This window comes from Pseudophryne corroboree, chromosome 5, assembly GCF_028390025.1.
Source record: "Pseudophryne corroboree isolate aPseCor3 chromosome 5, aPseCor3.hap2, whole genome shotgun sequence".
NCBI classification, from domain to species: domain Eukaryota; kingdom Metazoa; phylum Chordata; class Amphibia; order Anura; family Myobatrachidae; genus Pseudophryne; species Pseudophryne corroboree.
Window position 1 is genome coordinate 132,501,972 of NC_086448.1, and position 19,409 is coordinate 132,521,380.

Sequence of the window (19,409 nt, forward strand, 5' to 3'; positions counted from 1 at the left end):
TCTTTCTTAGCACGTTATCAATGCAAATGGCAAACAGGAAGGTGAGATGTGAAACTTACACAGATGAAAATGCAATTCTAAATTTAATCTACTAACATACATTGATGTAAGCACACGCATATAGATATTACATATAAGTACCAATCACTATTACCTATGATTGACTATGATATAGATTAAATAAATGCATTAAAAAAAAACTCATTAAATGATGATTTCTTTTTGACAGTGGATGGCTGATTGTTTCCTGAGTCAACTGAAAACCAGCCGCTCAGAAAAAAAATAAAATTTTTTTTTTGACCTTCCCAAAATGGCCGCTGCTCCTCCCCCTTCCACCTCCATGAGGGTCACACAAAATGGTGGACAGACCATGCGGCCTCTTGTCACAAAGAAAGTCATCATTCAAAACTCCTAAAGTTATTCTAGGCCTGAGTGTGTAGTTGGCACCAAATTGAAATAAAAACCAGATTTTCAAAGACAATAGCGTACTGTTCTTACCTCCGGTCCCGGATTCCCTCAGCACCCTTTACTAAGCGAAACAGACGCTTATCCAATCAGCACTGCAAGGAATATGATCCCGCCCTTTGCTGATGGATAATGTCTGCTGATATTACCTAGCAGAGATATGTGAAGGATAGGACGAGTCCCCCAATTGACAATGCTAAATTCCTTTGTCGTATAACCAACCCTTTATGAAGTCTAAGAACACTGTACGCTGTTTACTTAAGAAGTATCGTATGGGTACGCTAGTTGCGTAACGATCGCTCAGCCGTAGGCGAGACGCTCAAGCGTCACGTTCGCTCACGGCCCAGAGATCACAGGACAGAATGATTCGCTATGGCGTAGCGGTTCGCTCGAGACCACGAGGAGATCACCAGCGGCGCAGACGCTCACAACGCTATACTTTTATGTCTAAACCCTATACCAATGAAATACACAGAATACCTTAATGTGTATAAAGGGTGTAAGTGCAACCTTGTGTAACCTGACTAACTACAAAGCTGCTTGAGCGTCACCGACGCTCAAGTGAACACATTACACTATAGGAAATACACAGATACTGGTTTAGGGTCCAAAGCCTATTAACTGTATTATATCTAATATACTTGTAAAAGAGAATCACAGTACAAATGATACACTACAATATAACAGAGACTACCTAACCAGATAACTACACAAGAAATACAATACAATACAATTACTATTTATGGGAAAATGGAAGGGGAAGAGAAGAAGAGAGAGATAGAGAGAAATGGCTCATGATAACATTAAATAAGAGACAACATGGTTGCAGATAATACTACACATGTGAGAGACAATCGCTGCGCAGTTAGTCAATGCTGAATACAGCATGGGATGGAAGCTAGACTCCATTTTGAGAAAACTCCCATAATTCCAAAGACTACACCACATGCCTGAAAGGGGGAGGGGAAGACATCCAGCAGCAGCCATTTTAGATTTGCAGGTCCAAACACATGGCACTCTATACTACACCACAATCACATAGCAGAAAACACAAGACTCCATTTTCTTCCAAAATGTCCAAGCCTCAAAACAATGCATATGTTCTGATTTTACAATTCCAAACCATCTAAAACACCTTTCACAATGTAATCCAACTTCCTAGAACCATCTCATAATTTCACATCCTAAACAACTTCAGTATCTCACTAACCAGAGCATATTCATCACAAGACCAGATCACAATGTAATTAACACAAACGTAACTGCATGGTGGTATTTATGATTAACAGGATATATAGTATAACTAACCAGCACAATCTATTTTAAATCTCCATAGGCAAACAAATACCACAAATACTATGCTACAGATTGTATACTGTTCCAATTCATCACGGACTTCACAGAGTATCCACAAACACCCAACAATCACACAACCAAGTTACAATATCCTATTTAAACCAGAAAGCAATCTGTCTGTTTCCTTATCTAGCCATGTGAGGTTCAATACTCAGCCTTTAGTTTGGAGGATGTCCTGGGGATTCAGCCGCCATGCTGCTGGGTGCCAGGTAGCTGTGTGTGTGTGTGAGTGTAGCTACATTACATCTGTTCTCTGAGGCCACACCTGACCACTACCTTCCTGTTTGACCAGTACCTGGGGGAGGGGTCTTTCTTTCTCCTTTGTATATGCTAATCAGGTTCAGCCCTGAAAACTTAGTAAAAGGTTGTCTTGAGCATCCATTGTTCTAACAATATGATCTTAGCTTTTATACATATAATCATATCTATCTGCTGCAATGTCCCACAACAACACAACAGGCCTCAAACTAACCCACACCTCATTCTGCTTGCTTCAATACCAAACATGATGTGTTTATCTGGTTCGGTTCGAATGATACACATCCATGACATTAATTCATCAGCCAATTCTAAATCTCCATTATGTCTGGTGTTTGCTGTGCTCGCTGCGCATATTTGCAAGTATAGCGGCTTATATGTGTGCAGTTTATATGGTCTCTCTATGTAATATTTTTGACTTTGACACCCCATACAGACTCTATGGGGTTTATTTACTAAGATTCGTAATTTCCGAAAAAAGGTCAAAGTTCAATCACGAATGACATCGACAGTGTAAAACTGCAACTTTTTGAATGGATTACGACTAATTTACTAAGCTGTCGTATTCGTGTTTTTCTTTGCTTCCGATGTCGATGTCATTCGTGTTTTTTTACCTAATTTAACGGCAGTGATTAGCAAAACACTGCCGTTTTTTTTTACAATCAATCTCGGCCGGATTTGTGTGATCCGTGCTGGGGTTTTTTTTTTTTTTTTTTAAAGTAAACAATGTAATTTTTTTTAAAAAAAATGCGTGGGGTCCCCCCTCCTAAGCATAACCAGCCTCGGGCTCTTTGAGCCGATCCTGGTTGCAGAAATATGTGGAAAAAAATGACAGGGGTTCCCCCATATTTAAGCAACCAGCATCGGGCTCTGCGCCTGGTCCTGGTCCCAAAAATACGGGGGACAAAAAGAGTAGGGGTCCCCCGTATTTTTAAAACCAGCACCGGGCTCCACTAGCTGGACAGATAATGCCACAGCCGGGGGTCACTTTTATACAGCGCCCTGCGGCCGTGGCATCAAAAATCCAACTAGTCACCCCTGGCCGGGGTACCCTGGGGGAGTGGGGACCCCTTCAATCAAGGGGTCCCCCCCCCCCCCCAGCCACCCAAGGGCCAGGGGTGAAGCCCGAGGCTGTCCCCCCCCATCCAATGGGCTGCGGATGGGAGGGCTGATAGCCTTTGTTGTAAAATAAAAGATATTGTTTTTAGTAGCAGTACTACAAGTCCCAGCAAGCCTCCCCCGCATGCTGGTACTTGGAGAACCACAAGTACCAGCATGCGGCAGAAAAACTGGCCCGCTGGTACCTGTAGTACTATTACTAAAAAATTACCCAAAAAAACACAAGACACACACACCGTGAAAGTATAATTTTATTAAATACATACACACATACATACATACTTACCTTAAGTTCCCACGCAGGTCGGTCCTCTTCTCCAGTAGAATCCAAGGGGTACCTGTTGAAAAAATTATACTCACGAGATCCAGTGGTCCAGGCTCCTCGGCAAATCCAGGGTTAATCCACGTACTTGAATAAAATAAAAAAAACGCTGTCACGACCACGAACTGAAAGGTGACCCATGTTTGCACATGGGTCACCTTGCCCCGAATGCCAGAAACCCACTTTGCCTTCTGGCTAAGTGGGTTTCTTCAGCCAATCAGGGAGTGCCACGTTGTAGCACTCTCCTGATCAGCTGTGTGCTCCTGTCCTCACTGACAGGCAGCACGCGGCAGTGTTACAATGTAGCGCCTATGCGCTCCATTGTAACCAATGATGGGAACTTTCTGCCCTGCGGTTGACCTAAAGTGACGTCACCGCTGAGCAGAAAGTTCCCATCATTGGTTACAATGGAGCGCATAGGCGCTACATTGTAACACTGCCGTGTGCTGCCTGTCAGTGAGGACAGGAGCACACAGCTGATCAGGAGAGTGCTACAACGTGGCACTCCCTGATTGGCTGAAGAAACCCACTTAGCCAGAAGGCAAAGTGGGTTTCTGGCATTCGGGGCAAGGTGACCCATGTGCAAACATGGGTCACCTTTCAGTTCGTGGTCGTGACAGCGTTTTTTTATTTTATTCAAGTACGTGGATTAACCCTGGATTTGCCGAGGAGCCTGGACCACTGGATCTCGTGAGTATAATTTTTTCAACAGGTACCCCTTGGATTCTACTGGAGAAGAGGACCGACCTGCGTGGGAACTTAAGGTAAGTATGTATGTATGTGTGTATGTATGTAATAAAATTATACTTTCACGGTGTGTGTGTCTTGTGTTTTTTTGGGTATTTTTTTAGTAATAGTACTACAGGTACCAGCGGGCCAGTTTTTCCGCCGCATGCTGGTACTTGTGGTTCTCCAAGTACCAGCATGCGGGGGAGGCTTGCTGGGACTTGTAGTACTGCTACTAAAAACAATATCTTTTATTTTTCAACAAAGGCTATCAGCCCTCCCATCCGCAGCCCATTGGATGGGGGGGGGACAGCCTCGGGCTTCACCCCTGGCCCTTGGGTGGCTGGGGGGGGGGGGACCCCTTGATTGAAGGGGTCCTCACTCCCCCAGGGTACCCCGGCCAGGGGTGACTAGTTGGATTTTTGATGCCACGGCCGCAGGGCGCAGTATAAAAGTGACCCCCGGCTGTGGCATTATCTGTCCAGCTAGTGGAGCCCGGTGCTGGTTTTAAAAATACGGGGGACCCCTACTCTTTTTGTCCCCGTATTTTTGGGACCAGGACCAGGCGCAGAGCCCGATGCTGGTTGCTTAAATATGGGGGAACCCCTGTCATTTTTTCCCCCCATATTTCTGCAACCAGGATCGGCTCAAAGAGCCCGAGGCTGGTTATGCTTAGGAGGGGGGACCCCACGCATTTTTTTAAAAAAAATTACATTGTTTACTTTAAAAAAAAAAAAAAAAAAACCCAGCACGGATCACACAAATCCGGCCGAGATTGATTGTAAAAAAAAACGGCAGTGTTTGATAATCACTGCCGTTATATTAGGTAAAAAAACACGAATGACATCGACATCGGAAGCAAAGAAAAACACGAATACGACAGCTTAGTAAATTAGTCGTAATCCATTCAAAAAGTTGCAGTTTTACACTGCCGATGTCATTCGTGATTGAACTTTGACCTATTTTCGGAAATTACGAATCTTAGTAAATATACCCCTATGTGTCTCCCAGATAGACATGTCCCTAAAATATAACTGAGAATCAACATTAGCAACACCAACATCACTTGACGTATGTAAGCCCTGCGTAATAAGCCACAGCGTCTGAATCATTAAACATCCTTGTGTAAAAAAAAACTTAGGTAAGAAAAATAACAAACTAAAGAAAGAAAACCAAAACCAACAGCGAAGGGAGCCGCAACCGGCAGCCTCCCAATTATCCCTCCCCTCCCCGTACACCTCCCCGAACTTCGGCATACTTTTTTCCCCCAAACCAGCAACCTACACTTCCAAGTGCTAAGAGAGGCCTAGATTCCCAACTAAACCTCTAACCCTTCTCTAGTCAACACCACTTGGACGTAAAAGTCTTGAGCCACCAATGCAAAGGAGGGGGGCTCCCCGATCCATGATCGTTCCCTCCGGTAGATCAGGCCTCAGCTTCCGCATCTCAGGAGGTCAGTCCGGAGCTAGCTGCCGAGCACCCGGTGCAAATCTGTCCAGCCATTGTGCCGCTTCTCTGGGGGTATTAAAAAACTTGGTCTCCCCATCCGCCACAACTCTGAGCCTTGAAGGAAACAGCATGGAATAGGAGATGTTAAGGTCTCGCAGATGCCGTTTTATGGGCATAAACTGGGCTCGGTCCTTCTGGACGTCTGCGGCAAAATCCGGGAAGGCCGACACCGTAACTCCATTACGGACCAACGGGCCCTTCGTACGCCCTAGGCGGAGAACTGAGTCCCGGTCTTTGTAATGTAGGAATTTGGCGATGAAGGTGCGAGGAGGGGCACCAGGAGGTAGCGGCCGAGATGGTATTCTATGTGCACGCTCCACCGTAAATTGGGCAGTAAAGGACTCAGCCCCATACATCTCCTTAAGCCAAGATTCGAGAAAGTCCTCCGGCTGCGAGCCCTCTTCTCTTTCAGGCAGGCCTACAAAACGTACATTGTTCCTGCGCAGCCGTCCTTCCATATCTAAGAGCTTGGTCTGAAGGGAGGAAACCTGCTGGGTCACCGTAGATACGGATTGTTTCAGGGGGCCACACATATCTTCCAGGTTGGAGACCCGTGTCTCCGCCTCACCCACTCTCTCACGAATACGCTGAACATCTTGTCTGAGTAAGGAGAGGTCGCACTGCACCTTTTCCATCTTATCGGAGAGACGCTGTTCACTGCCAGCTATAGCCTCCAGCACCTGCTGAATAGACGGCGCCTCTGCCATCTCTGGGGTACCGGCCGCGGACACAGAGGGGGGGTCCGAGTGGGTTGGAGAGGCTCCCTGGGAAGGAGCCAATGACACCCTGGGATTGGATTGCCTGGCATATCTTTCCAGTTTGGCCGCGGCCGCACTCTGGCCGCCCTTAACCATATCGTGCAGGAGCAGTCACACCTACCCCAGGGCAGGGTTTTTAGGATAGAGTGTAGGTAGATGGCGGCAGCAGCAAGGACGTACACAATCAGTGGCGGGAAGCACCCGTGCCTGGTCCTTATGTCCGAATATCAATGGGTAGAAAATGCAGACTTGTGTAGCAGCAGCAGCAATAATATGGACAGAAGTATTGTAGAGGGAGTAGTCCCAGGAGGCAGGGGTAGGATATTGGTGTGTAACACACTGTTGAATATTAGTGCAGTATAGCAGCGTAGCCAGATCCTATCTATATGAAGCCTCTCTGTGGTAGAATGGGAGAGCTGCGCAGCGTGAACACCTGACGGTGCCTGCAACACTATGCTGAGGTAATATAGATGATATAGAAAGTGTGAGGCTGATATTGGGTGAGATCAGCAGACAATAGGGTCTCAGAGTTCATAAAACAAAGTGCAAGTCCCTGGAGAGTCTCATCAGGCAGCCGCTGATATGTGTAGGCATGGGCAGCAGCCTCTGTGATCCCCTCCTAAAATGGCCGCATTGTCTCTTCCCCTTCCCCAGGAGTACCTGCCAAACGTCCTAACTTCAGGGTCCCTGGTCCCAGCTCACGAGGCAGAGGAGAGGAGAGGCTGTCTCTCCCCCACAGTCTTTCGGCGGCGTCTGGCGTCAGCAGCAGCCCGCCGCACGAGCTCCGGGCGTCCCGCGGCCGAGGCCGCCAAAATCGAGGCCGGGGATCCGGAGGAGTTGTAGGCCGCAGGGCCGGGCGGCGGTGATTGGCGCCTCTACGGGACCCGGAGACCACGGACAGACACACCCGTCGGTGCCCAGCAGCACAGGGTGAGTACTTCAGCCGGGCAGAGCACCAGGGGGAGTCAGGATATATTCAGGAGTTTAGGTAGCCGGGGAGCTCCCGAGACTTGCTGCCTACTCCTCAGCCGCCGTGGCCACGCCCCCTCCGATGCATCCTTGAGTGTAACGCCTACTGCTGCTGGCGCTGCTGTTGTTGCTGCTGGGAGTCGATGGTCATCCCAGAGGGGAAGTCGTAAGACCACTTTTACTACTTCCACCAAGCAATTGACTGTCCAACAGTCCTTTGCGAGGAAGATGAAATATCACAGCAGTCATCCTGCTGCAAAGCGGATAACTGAGGCCTTGGCATCCTGGGCGGTGAGAAACGTGGTTCCGGTATCCATCATTACTGCAGAGCCAACTATAGACTTGATTGAGGTACTGTATCCCCGGTACCAAATACCATCTAGGTTCCATTTCTCTAGGCAGGCGATACCGAAAATGTACACAGACCTCAGAAAAAGACTCACCAGTGTCCTAAAAAATGCAGTTGTACCCAATGTCCACTTAACCACGGACATGTGGACAAGTGGAGCAGGGCAGACTGAGAACTATATGACTGACATCCCACTGGGTAGATGTATTGACTCCCGCCGCAAGAACAGCAGCGGCGGCACCAGTAGCAGCATCTCGCAAACGCCAACTCTTTCCTAGGCAGGCTACGCTTTGTATCACCGCTTTCCAGAATACGCACACAGCTAAAAACCTCTTACGGCAACTGAGGAAGATCATCGCAGAATGGCTTACCCCAATTGGACTCTCCTGTGGATTTGTGGCATCGGACAACGCCAGCAATATTGTGTGTGCATTAAATATGGGCAAATTCCAGCACGTCCCATGTTTTGCACATACCTTGAATTTGGTGGTGCAGAATTATTTAAAAAACGAGAGGGGCGTGCAAGAGATGCTGTCGGTGGCCAGAAGAATTGCGGGACACTTTCGGAGTACAGGCACCACGTACAGAAGACTGGAGCAACACCAAAAACGCCTGAACCTGCCCTGCCATCATCTGAAGCAAGAAGTGGTAACGAGGTGGGATTCAACCCTCTATATGCTTCAGAGGTTGGAGGAGCAGCAAAAGGCCATTCAAGCCTATACAACTGACCACGATATAGGAGGTGGAATGCACCTGTCTCAAGCGCAGTGGAGAATGATTTCAACGTTGTGCAAGGTTCTGCAACCTTTTAAACTTGCCACACGTGAAGTCAGTTCAGACACTGCCAGCCTGAGTCAGGTCATTCCCCTCATCAGGCTTTTGCAGAAGAAGCTGGAGACATTGAAGGAGGAGCTAACACTGAGCGATTCCGCTAGGCATGTGGGACTTGTGGACTTGTGGGATTTGTGGATGGAGCCCTTAATTCGCTTAACAAGGATTCACGGGTGGTCAATCTGTTGAAATCAGAGCACTACATTTTGGCTCGATCCTAGATTTAAAACCTACGTTGTATCTCTCTTTCCGGCAGACACAAGTCTGCAGGGGTTCAAAGAACTGCTGGTGAGAAAATTGTCAAGTCAAGCGGAACGCGACCTGTCAACATCTCCTCCTTCACATTCTCCCGCAACTGGGGGTGCGAGGAAAAGGCTCAGAATTCCGAGCCCACCCGCTGGCGGTGATGCAGGGCAGTCTGGAGCGACTGCTGATGCTGACATCTGGTCCGGACTGAAGGACCTGACAACGATTACGGACATGTCGTCTACTGTCACTGCATATGATTCTCTCACCATTGAAAGAATGGTGGAGGATTATATGAGTGACCGCATCCAAGTAGGCATGTCAGACAGTCCGTACGTATACTGGCAGGAAAAAGAGGCAATTTGGAGGCCCTTGCACAAACTGGCTTTATTCTACCTAAGTTGCCCTCCCACAAGTGTGTACTCCGAAAGAGTGTTTAGTGCCGCCGCTCACCTTGTCAGCAATCGGCGTACGAGGTTACTTCCAGAAAATGTGGAGAAGATGATGTTCATTAAAATTAATTATAATCAATTCCTCCATGGAGACATTCACCAGCAGCAATTGCCTCCACAAAGTACACAGGGAGCTGTGATGGTGGATTCCAGTGGGGACGAATTGATAATCTGTGAGGAGGGGGATGTACACGGTGATGAATCGGAGGATGATGATAAGGTGGACATCTTGCCTCTGTAGAGCCAGTTTGTGCAAGGAGAGATTAATTGCTTCTTTTTTGGTGGGGGTCCAAACCAACCCGTCATTTCAGTCACAGTCGTGTGGCAGACCCTGTCACTGAAATGATGGGTTGGTTAAAGTGTGCATGTCCTGTTTATACAACATAAGGGTGGGTGGGAGGGCCCAAGGACAATTCCATCTTGCACCTCTTTTTTTCTTTCATTTTTCTTTGCGTCATGTGCTGTTAGGGGAGTGTTTTTTGGAAGGGCCATCCTGCGTGACACTGCAGTGCCACTCCTAGATGGGCCAGGTGTTTGTGTCGGCCACTAGGGTCACTTATCTTAGTCACACAGCTACCTCATTGCGCCTCATTTTTTTCTTCTTTGCGTCATGTGCTGTTTGGGGAGTATTTTTTGGAAGGGCCATCCGGCCTGACACTGCAGTGCCACTCCTAGATGGGCCAGGTGTTTGTGTCGGCCACTAGGGTCGCTTAGCTTACTCACACAGCTACCTCATTGCGCCTCTTTTTTTCTTTGCGTCATGTGCTGTTTGGGGAGTGTTTTTTGGAAGGGCCATCCTGCGTGACACTGCAGTGCCACTCCTAGATGGGCCAGGTGTTTGTGTCGGCCACTAGGGTCACTTATCTTAGTCACACAGCTACCTCATTGCGCCTCATTTTTTTCTTCTTTGCGTCATGTGCTGTTTGGGGAGTATTTTTTGGAAGGGCCATCCGGCCTGACACTGCAGTGCCACTCCTAGATGGGCCAGGTGTTTGTGTCGGCCACTAGGGTCGCTTAGCTTACTCACACAGCTACCTCATTGCGCCTCTTTTTTTCTTTGCGTCATGTGCTGTTTGGGGAGTGTTTTTTGGAAGGGCCATCCTGCGTGACACTGCAGTGCCACTCCTAGATGGGCCAGGTGTTTGTGTCGGCCACTAGGGTCGCTTATCTTAGTCACACAGCTACCTCATTGCGCCTCTTTTTTTTCTTCTTTGCGTCATGTGCTGTTTGGGGAGTATTTTTTGGAAGGGCCATCCGGCCTGACACTGCATTGCCACTCCTAGATGGGCCAGGTGTTTGTGTCGGCCACTTGGGTCGCTGAGCTTAGTCATCCAGCGACCTCGGTGCAAATTTTAGGACTAAAAATAATATTGTGAGGTGTGAGGTGTTCAGAATAGACTGAAAATTAGTGGAAATTATGGTTATTGAGGTTAATAATACTTTGGGATCAAAATGACCCCCAAATTCTATGATTTAAGCTGTTTTTTAGGGTTTTTTGAAAAAAACACCCGAATCCAAAACACACCCGAATCCGACAAAAAAAATTCGGTGAGGTTTTGCCAAAACGCGTTCGAACCCAAAACACGGCCACGGAACCGAACCCAAAACCAAAACACAAAACCCGAAAAATTTCCGGTGCACATCTCTAGATATCACCCGCTCTATCCATTAGCCCAGGTGCTGTGTTGCAGAGTCAGGGCCTATAGGTATCTGGGCGCGGCTGTGGCAGGGAGGCACTTCTGTGACATCATGCGCAGAGGAGGCTCCGGGACTCAGTGAGTATGCGGTGCAGGGAGGGCTATGAAAGCCTTCCGCTGCGCCGCTTTCATACACATCTATGCCGGTGGCCGCAGCAGCTTTTGTTCCACCTGCGCCGTGGCTAGGGAGTGGGAATTGTTGATGCAGGAGGGGGCAGGCGGACTGGCAGCAGGACAATGTATGTTTTTTTCCCTATCTACAGCGCAGAGACCTGCTGCAGACGCAGTGGAATACCCTCCAGCTGTACTTTTTTGGCAGGTACAGTACCTTTTCTTAATGGTCTGTACCTATTTTTGGCTCTCCAAATTTCCATTGAAAGTATAGGAAAAGAGGCGTGACCACGTCCCTTTAGCCATGGCCATGCCCCCCGTTAGAATTTGTAGCGATGTTTATGGGTAAATAAATTGTTGGAGGGTATGTTGCTGCAGATGCAGTGGGCCTATTTTTGGGTGTGGGCCTGGAGCTGCAGCTCCATCAGCCCCATTTTTAATCCTGCTCTGGGAACACACAGCAGCCAAAGAGCAGAGCCTCCCATTGGATGTAACCTGCGTGGGAGGGCATTTCTCGCCCAATCAGCTGTGGACTGAGTGTGATAGACCTGCTGCTAACCCAATGAGAGCTCCTAGCCACGCCCAGCATTATACACACAGGCACAGAGTCACAGATCTGTTCTATTATATAGGAGATAATAGGAAGAGTTTCCCAAAATGGAGATGGGTCACAATCATTTTGTAGGAGTGCCTAAGGCAGTATCTGTGTCTTCCGGGTGTGGTAATCAGTCATTAGGTTGACCCCATATGGTAGACTGACAAAAAGTTGACAGTAACAAAAGGTTAACATGGACAAAAGATCGACACAAAAATGGTCGACATACTTTTCTTATAATTTTTGGGGTTAGTGTGGATAGTTTGTTAATCTGGGACCGCCATTTTTTGAAATGCGTCCCCTCGCAGGTTCACTTTGATCGACATGCTTCAGGCACGGTGTGTCGCTCCACTCACCACAAGGTTACTAAACGTTATGATTTGTGACATGGATAGTCAATGGAAAAAGTCCAGAAACATGAAACCCCCCAAAAAGTGCGTCAACCATTGTCATGTTGACTATATGAACATGTTGACCTTTTCTAGTGTCGACCTTTCACATGTCGACCTTTTAGCCATGTCGACCATTTGTCAGTGTTGACCATTTTTCAGTGTCAACCTTTTGTCTGTCGACCATATGGGGTTGACCTTATGCATGTCGGCCTGTAGTCCAGATCTTGTGTGCAGATTTTTTGGCCTCTGCTGCCTGAGGGTTACTCAGATGCAAAGTAGATCACGCAAGACGCTCCCTGCAGCATTAGTAAATTTCGGCACATCAGCTGCATTGTTCAAAGAGGTCGTGCAAGCGTAGGCCAATTGACAGACATATTTATCTTGTTGGTACTCAATCCTTGGTGCATAAAACTCGATGATGATGATCAAAAGCAGAATCTGATTGGCTGATATTCTACTACTGATTGCTGCAATCTACTTGCATTATTTACTTGATATGTACAACCCCTCTGCCGCAGATTCCCACCTCATTTTTTAAAGGGTGGATAATGGATGTTTCTATTTAACTTTACTTTTATGTTGTGTTTGTGCCTCTGTTTATTCTTTAAATAGTAAATGAGACTTTAGTGTTTATTAATTGCTCTGTCTAGACACAGATGAGCATTCTTCTATATATGACACCTCATTAATGTACTGTATTGTGCACAAATTGTGCCTTGTGATGCTAGCATTTACCAGTAACACTGTCAAGCCAAATCTCCTGGCATAAACCAGGTGCATATGTTGCAAGTGCAGGTGTTGGTTGACGTACCTGGATTCTTCGCCTGGGATCACCTCTTGGACCGGATCTACTGCTGGAACCCTAGGCAGAGGGACGAGGAAAACCCCAACCCCGGATGACCCAACACATAAGTCACTACAGGATAGGACGGTGACAGAAAGTTTTATTTTTCAGTTGACGTACCTTTATTCTTCGCCCGGGATCACCTCTTGGACCGGATCTACTGCTGGAACCCTAGGCAGAGGGACAAGGAAAACCCCAACCCCGGATGACCCAACACATAAGTCCCCACACGTTAGGACGGTGACAGAGAAAGTTTTATTTTTTGGGAACAACTGGTCACCGCTGGAGGATTATTTGATCAAAAGGGCAAATAACATTTCACATGTAAAGAAAACAAAGCACATAAAGAGATATAGGCCCTCATTCCGAGTTGATCGCTAGCTGCTTTCGGTCACAGCGTGGCGATTAGTTGAAAAAGCGGCATTTCTGTGCATGCGTACGGGCCGCAGTACACACGTGCGAAGTACTTTCACACAAAACTATGCAGTTTTACACAAGGTCAAGCGGCGCTTTTCTGTCGCTCTGTTGATCGTTGAGTGATTGACAGGAAGTGGGTGTTTCTGGGTGGTAACTGGCCGTTTTCAGGGAGTGTGCTAAAAAACGCAGGCGTGACAGGTAAAAACGCAGGCGTGCCTGTTAGGGTCTCCTGCCCTGTGCTGCCACGTCGTCATGGCAACCGGGAGACAAGTGCTAGCGGAGTAACCTGAGCGCAGCTGATACTCCGGTTCGGGTCTTTTGCTGTGCAGTGGTTACAGGCTCTGTGCACGGCAGGGGATCCGGTGCTGGTTTTTGTGCTCACAGTCTGTGAGGTCTGAGTGGGGCGTGGACAGCACCTGCTTTATAAGGCCTCTTCTCAGGTTAAGCAGATGCTGCTGAATCTTTGTTGGTTAGTCAGTTCCTGAAAGTTAGCCAGTACTGTGTAGCTTTGTATTTGTTGTTGCTTACTGCAAATAGGCCTGGGGATTTGGTACTACACTCTGCCAATCCAGACCTAGCAGTAAGACTGGAGTCAGTCGTTTAACTTGCTGGGGTTCTTTTACTACTCTGTGAACTTAGCAAGTTTGCGGCTGTATTCTAAGACTTGCCTGCCTTAATCCTGTCTCACTGTGCAAGGTGTCAGGTGTCAGTTTAGTGGCAGTAAGCTGAACCTGTGCACTGCAAGTGAGAATTAGGATTGTGGAGACTCTCCTTGTGTCTATCATTCCATCTCTGACCAAGGAGTTTTCTGCCACACCCGTTGGTAACCCTTTAGGGTTTTGCTGTTGCCCTTAGCAACAGCATTTCGGGTTCTCTACGTATTAAAACACAACATCTTGCTTTTCCCATCTGAGCATTACTAATACTAGGGGGACACCCAGTTCCTTAGCCTCTGGGCTTCTCTGTTCACTTTGTGTGTATTTTGTTACCCTATCACCTTCTGTGTACGTAATGTCATATTCCCCAGTCTGTCTGTGAGTTCATTTGTTTTGCATACCTATCCGTTCAGACACCAGTACATTCCTGCAGGCACTGGTGTGCATAACAGTTCAAACACCAGTACATTCCTGCAGGCGCTGGAGTGCATAACAGTTCTGACACCAGTACATTCCTGCAGGCACTGGTGTGCATAACAGTGCCTGGGGAAACGGGGGAGTGGCTGGCCGAACGCAGGGCGTGTTTGTGACGTCAAAGCAGGAACTAAACTGAGTGAAGTGATCGCAAGGTAGGAGTAGGTTTGGAGCTGCTCAGAAACTGCATGAAAATTTTTACGAGCAGTTCTGCTAACCTTTCGTTCGCACTTCTGCTAAGCTAAGATACACTCCCAGAGGGCGGCAGCCTAGCGTGTGCACTGCTGCTAAAAGCAGCTAACGAGCGATCAACTCGGAATGAGGGCCATAATACGGTAGTAAACAGTAAGACGATGTCACAATATACTCTTACGGTAATCAATTTACCATATTTCTAAGCAGTACTATACTGGGTTCATGTACTGTCATAATAGGATCAGACGGTGACAGAATAATCCTAATTGTTGCTATAATCTGCTTTACATAAACCTACACTCAGGTATCCCGAACCTTAGATAGCGAATGAGTCCCTTAAACGTCTCTAAAGCGGGGGCGTGGCCAGGCAACTGAGAAGGAAAGACGTGCAGCCTGAGAGCTCCTGCTGAGCACCTTACTAAAAGCCCAAATTGGAGTACTTGGACTCCCTTATCCACTCCTACCTATCTACCTTATCGTATCTACGCTGATTGGAGTGTCCTGGGGGGATCCCGCGGAATCGGGGAGCGCTTTTCAGCGCTCCTGCGGGTTGCGGCCCTCCCCCCAGACTGAAGCCGGGACCCGGAGTGAATACCGGACCCCGACCTGCGCTACGAGAGCCGTACAGATACCCTCCCCAGCGCCCTTGGGTACCTGCCCGGGGTCTGCTGATCGCCCACACCACGCTGGTGATCCCTGCGGCCGCCCGGCACGGTCGACCCCTGGAGACACGGACGGCGGGACCCGCGGCGGGAACGTCCGCCATCTTCCTGAGACTCTGGGGAGGACGGAGACGCGCGGCACCTGACCCGGCGTCCCCTGCATCAGCGCCGCAGCTCCTGGCGGCTGAGACTTCGCGGCTCCGGGCGGCCTGGATGTTCACGGCGGGTGCCTCGTGAACCGCGGATCGGGAGGGGAGCAGACGGCGGGGAGGTAAGAAGTGCCCTCTCGGGCCTGCCCTGGTCCCGGTCTGTGCGTGGGTGGTTGTCCTCTCTCGCATATCCAGAGGCTCCCCGTCCCTCAACACACATACCCCAGCCCGCATATCCTCGTGCACAAACATACGTGGGGGGGAGCCGCGGAATTAGAGGCCGATACTGCGGGTTGCGGCCCTCTCGTCTGATAGGAACCGGGGACTGGATTTTCGAGCTGCCCCTGGACGAGAAGGGTTACCCCCCCTTCCTCCATAGGCACGTGTGCTTGCACACCCCTCTTTGTGCTCCCTCCTCACCTCCTGTGCCCCACTGCACTACCGCAGCCTGTGTAGGAAGGAAAGAGGAAAGAGAAGGGAAACCAAAAAAGGAGGAGAAGAGGGGGGAAAAAGAAAAGAGAAACCAGTGAGAGCTCCGGACGGCGAAGCCCTGTAGGGGCGGCCGCTATGATACGCCACGGGCGGAGGGAAAACGGGTGATCGCCGCGGCCTCCTGCGGACCGCCTCCCACCTTTGCCATTTTTTTTTTCCCCTCTTCTTTTCTTATTATATACTGCAGACCCCCCTGGGCCGTGACCTACTTGAAGAGCCTAAGTGAGGCACGATACCTGACCCGCAGCCCCTGCGGCCCAGCGGCAGCCATTCACCTGACAGTAGCCATCCTCCTGACAGCCGCGGACACAGGTGCGGCCTACCCACAAGGGCTATGTAAATATCAACAGCAGAACAGGAACCACCATATTCTATATGTTACCATGCTGCAGACCCCAGAGCTTGCAGGAGCTCACCTGACGTATATTATGCTATAGCAAGGCCAGACCACGCAGAGGGGATAACGGGTTCTACCTCGAATTGGGATATGTCCTAATGTTTCCTATCTAGGGGCATCGTTCTGGACTCTGCTACCTTCACTTAGACAGATGACAAAACGGCGACGCTCTGGTACTAAGTCAAAAACCAAACCCGCATCCACACAAGCTGCAGCCTTTCATACTCTATTTGGCGCCCCTGTCCCTGATCCCGCCACTTCCGTGCCTCTCCCTGACACAACCCCGCCAACCATAATGGAGAAGACCGAGGCTTCGCTCTCTCCGAAACACCGCCAAGCTGGACCTGCGGGCAGGGACTCTGCGGATATGGCGGCAGTCCTCATGCAGCTACGTTCTCTTCCGACTCGCCAAGACATTCAACAAGATTTGGCTAATATGGAAAAAAGAATTCATGATTCCCTACAGGCGAGCCTATCTACCATCCAGTCCGATCTCACACAAGTAGCAAACAGAGTGGTCGACCTGGAAGATCACAGGGACGCAACGGACTCTAAGCTCGCTGACCTCCACGATCTAGTATCTCGATACTCACGTACCACCAATGAAATGAGACGTAGACTGGATGATATAGACAACAGGGGCCGACGGAACAACTTGAGGGTCAAGGGCTTACCTGAAGACGTGCAACCCCATACCCTGGTGGCGACACTGACTACAATATTCAACAACCTCCTTGGTGTCGATCCCAGTTCCCAAATAGAATTTGACAGAGCACATCGGGCATTACGGCCGAGGGGAGCACCCACGGAGCGGCCTAGAGATGTCATATGCCGGTTACACTACTTTCAAGTGAAAGAGACTATACTACAGAAGTCCAGACAGGCCTCGACCATAGATTTCAATGGACACCACATACAAATTTTCCAGGACCTTTCCTGGACGACCCTGCAGCAGAGGCGTCTTCTCAATCCCCTCACGGAAGCTCTTCGGAAGAAAGATATCAGATTCCGCTGGGGCTTCCCTCTAAGTATACAAGTCACCCGGGACGGAAACAGACATGTTCTTGAGGACTATGATGGTGTCCCATCATTCTGTACCGCACTGGGCCTACCACTAATCTCACTGCCGAATTGGACGGACCCACTGCAGCTTCCCACTTCGGCAATGCCCCGCAGGGAGCCTTGGAAAAGAGTGGGCACCTCCAGACGACGTAATCGGAGTGGCAAACCTGATGAAACATCGGAAATTTCCTGATCCAGTCGACCACCATAATTTGTGATATCCTTTTTTTTATGTTCTTGGTTACCCCACTACATGCTCACATTGACTTTTTTGTTAGTTGTTCAATGTATGTGCCCCAACGGCCCTGAGAGTGCCTGCCCCCCTTGATTTGTTTCCTTCTACCCATTTCCTACCAGCCTAGAATATATCCCGTTAGATTATTAGATTATTACTTTACCTACTTACCTAAAAGTGTTGAGCCCGATATCACCCTCTGGACCCCCCTTTCTGCTGTATATTTCTTAGACCATGGGATACTTAAATTATACCCGTGGCTACCAATGCAGAGATTGCTACTATATGTTGTTGTCTATGTTTCTTTTTTGGTTTTTCCATTTCCTTTTTTATGTTACAAATCCTGTGTCTCCCTTTCTTTCCTCATGTGTCCACCCATATACTCTCCCCTTCCCGTGCCACTATCAAATTCAGTTATTTCAGGGTGCAGAAGTGTGTCGGAGTCGTAATCAAGATGTATCGTTCAGTAAATCGATCCCTGCTTTTTTTACTATATGGCTAGCTTGCAAATTGTTTCGTACAATGTAAAGGGTTTAAATATCCCTGAAAAGAGATCAGGCCTACTACACACCTTACATACTGATGGGGCAGAGGTTGTCTTCCTGCAGGAAACACATTTCAAGCAAGGGGCTTCCCCTGGTCTTCGCTCTCGTCATTTTCCCACTGCCTATTATAACGATTACTCTGGAGCGAAGGCTAGGGGTGTTGCCATTCTTTTTGCCAAACATTTGAGATTGCAAGATGTCTATGTAAAATTGATTGGCGATGGGAGAGGGATCCTGGTTAGAGCTACCATGGCCCATCAGACATTCACCTTTGTAAACCTCTACCTTCCTAACCAGGGCCAAACCCGATTTCTTAGAGAATCGTTGGAACTAATCGAGCAAAGCCTACTGGGTACCCTAGTGGTGGGTGGAGATCTTAATTGGATTCTTGAACCTCGCTTGGATTCCTCCTCTGGGTCTCCACGAAATACTCTTGGAGAGTCCAGGAGATTTCGAGCTGTTTTACATGATTTCCAACTGGTTGACGCCTGGCGTCTTCTACACCCTTCAGACAGGGATTTTACCTTTTACTCACCCCCACATAACTCATACTCGCGGATAGATTACCTCTGCGTGAGCCATGCCCACTTGGATTTATTGGTAGATGCAGCTATCGGCCAAATAACAATGTCAGACCATGCACCAATTACGCTAACCCTCGCCCTTCATCATCCACCCCCCAAACACTGGCGTTGGCGATTCAACGAACAACTCCTTCGGGATCCTGTGTATCGGGGCCAAATTGAGACAGCAATAGACGACTACATCTCTCTGAATGCGACGGGAGATATATCTCCGGTGGTGTTATGGGAGGCACACAAATGTGTGATTAGAGGCCAGTGCATAAAACTAGGCTCACATATGAAAAAACAGAAAGCTGAGTGTAGAAACGCCTTATTAGAAAAAATAAAAATGCTGGAACTGACTCATAAATCTACGTTGGCGTCAGATACCTTTGTTGAACTTCAAACAGCGAGGCAAGCCCTTAATACTTTACTCAGTGACGGAACGCGTAGGGCTTTCCGTAAATGTAGACATAAATATCATAGATGGGGAAACAAGCCCGGAAAGCTTCTGGCACGGGCTCTCAGAGCCCAGAGATCTTTAACATACATACCTAAGCTCA

The 19,409-nt window shown here is 48.5% G+C and overlaps 1 long non-coding RNA gene across 2 annotated transcripts in view; it reads left to right on the top strand.

Moving 5' to 3' along the window:
- Positions 1–19,409, top strand: part of LOC134927374 (uncharacterized) — a 194,852-nt gene that overhangs the window by 70,662 nt on the left and 104,781 nt on the right. Inside the window, exon 3 of one of the 2 annotated variants that reach the window (XR_010177622.1) lies at positions 230–466. The exons of the other annotated variant lie outside the window; for it this stretch is intronic. This is a non-coding gene — a long non-coding RNA (uncharacterized LOC134927374). Of the gene's footprint in view, positions 1–229; positions 467–19,409 lie in introns of those variants that run through there. 2 annotated transcript variants of the gene reach the window in all.